The sequence below is a fragment of the Triticum dicoccoides genome, chromosome 1B, assembly GCF_002162155.2.
Source record: "Triticum dicoccoides isolate Atlit2015 ecotype Zavitan chromosome 1B, WEW_v2.0, whole genome shotgun sequence".
Taxonomy (NCBI): Eukaryota; Viridiplantae; Streptophyta; class Magnoliopsida; order Poales; family Poaceae; genus Triticum; species Triticum dicoccoides.
In genome coordinates, this window is record NC_041381.1 from 672,626,924 (window position 1) to 672,629,228 (window position 2,305).

The window sequence follows — 2,305 nt, forward strand, 5'->3', positions numbered from 1 at the left end:
ATTTTTAATTTTTCTGAATTATTTGATGATTTAGTCTCTAATCACCTCTCTTAATTGCTCAAGTGTGGATCACTCATTCCAAATCATCTAACTTCCCAACCGGTCACCCATCCCTCTCACTACTCTAACCCGAGCACGCTTAACTTTCGGATTCTATTCTCCTTCGCTTTCGAGTCTGCACTTGTTGTTTTCCTGATAATAGTAAGATGTCAATCCTATTAACCCTCAGGAGTTTAGCTTGAGCATGAAGTCACACATTTCACCGTTTGAGTTTGAAACTATTATTCTAAAAAAACAGTAATTATTTAGTAACGCTAATATTTCTTGAATAAGTTTGACCATAGTTTGACCACAGTTTGACCATAGTTTGACCAAAATTCAAAAAATTGAAATAATTATTTAGTAACACTAATATTCTTGAATAATTATGTAGTAACATTAATACTTCTTGAATAAGTAGTTTGACCAGATTTAACCAAAAAAATTTAAAAAAACTGAAATTTAACCATATCTTTTTTTCCTTTTGGAATTTGAGGATTCTAAAAAAATTCCAAACAGGCCATAGGCGGTCTCCATCGGATGTGGATTTTCGTGCTGAATTTTTTGATATATTATACGTTTTTTTCCGACATCGTATGCAAAAGTTATAGCCGTTTTACATTTTCCCTACACTTTTTGCAAAACATGTTCAAATTGTAGTTTTCAAATTTTCCTAACTAGTAAATGTAGTAATATAACTACCTCTCGAAGGATTTTATTTTTTGAAGTTTTTATCATTTTCTTTTAATTTTTTCAGAACTGAAATGGCGACACGGGAGGATAGAGTTTGAAATTTGCCCTATAGTGCCGGTTTGTGTCACAAACCGGTACTATAGGTCAGAGACCTTTAGTACCGGTTCGTGCCACGAACCAGTACTAAAGGTTAGACCTTTAGTACCGGTTCGTGCCACGAACCGGTACTAAAGGTGATCGTGGGGCCCCGGCCTGACGCCAGTCTGCCACCACCCCTTTAGTACCGGTTCGTGCCACGAACCGGTACTAAAGGTTCAACACGAACCGGCATTAATGCAAATCCGTTCGAACCGGCACTAATGGTACCATTAGTACCGGGCCAAAATCAAACCGGCACTAATGTGCTTCACGTTTGACCCTTTTTCTACTAGTGCTTGGCTCAAGTCAGTAATGGATTGGGCTTTGAGAAACTCCAGGCAGGCCTCCTTCAATCCGTGGCAATGGTGTTGTGCAGCTAGGCCGAGGATGGCCGTCACGGAGCTCACATTTATGCGCTCCGACAGTCTCTCCTCACAAATTGACTTGAGCCGCTGAAGATCATACCTATCCGCTGCGGCAAGTAGGTGTTGCAGCCACAGAACCTCAGCTCCGCCTTCTTGTGCTTCCCCTTCCACCTTCATCTTGGGCAATGAGTCGGTGTAGATGAAACCAAGCAAGGCCCTGAACACCTTTGGTTCCATGTCCTCTATGCGTATGGCATTGGCTCGTCATCCCCTCCTCCATGGGACCAAAGAGCTGCGCCATGAATACAGCTGAACGGGCCGCGAGCACACACCGGTGTGCGGTGAATGTCTCGCAGCCGACCTCAAATGTCACGTCGGTGCCAACCTTAGACGCAAGGAGATGGTTCAGATTCTCACTTATGTTAGATGGCGGCACCTTGATGAACGTAGCAGCTGCTTTGGTGATGATGAAGTCGCACCGGATGGTGAAACAATCACCCTTGAAACTGAACTGGACACGCACCATCACAGGCTGTGCAACATCCTGGTCAAGGGAAAGAAAAGCGGACATGAAACCGGCATTCTCCGAGCCACTACCATTGGGATAGAACTTGAGAGCCCATTGATACCCTCCGGCTTTGAAGGAGCGACCCTTGATGTTCGCTCCGTTGAGCATGGCTTTGACACGGGAGTAACCTTCGACCAAAAGCAAGTGGTACCAACTATGGCTGGCGGTGCCAGAGTAGGTCATGGCCGACTCCGCGGACGGCTGCAGCAGCTTGCCGCCAGCGACGACGGATACGCCAGCGAACGACATGATTCCGATGAGTGTGTGCGCTGCCATTCAGGATGTAAGTGGCGTTGGGTCCCAGTAGTCCCACATATGCGACACACCAAAAAAAGATCAAATGGCGTTGGTGGATGTCCATAAAAAAATAAATGGCACAAATGGTTAGCCTAGAAAAGCCCATGAGGCCAGCGGCGGACCACAACACTCCACGCGCACCCAGCCATCACGTTTTCCTCAGCAAAAAAACAAAGAAGAAAACGCCGCGTTCGACATGCCCTAG

At 45.2% G+C, this 2,305-nt stretch overlaps 1 pseudogene; it reads right to left on the minus strand.

Moving 5' to 3' along the window:
• The window catches only part of LOC119350882, a 2,707-nt pseudogene extending 655 nt beyond the window's left edge, over positions 1-2,052 (minus strand).
• Between the last annotated feature and the right edge of the window lie 253 nt (positions 2,053-2,305).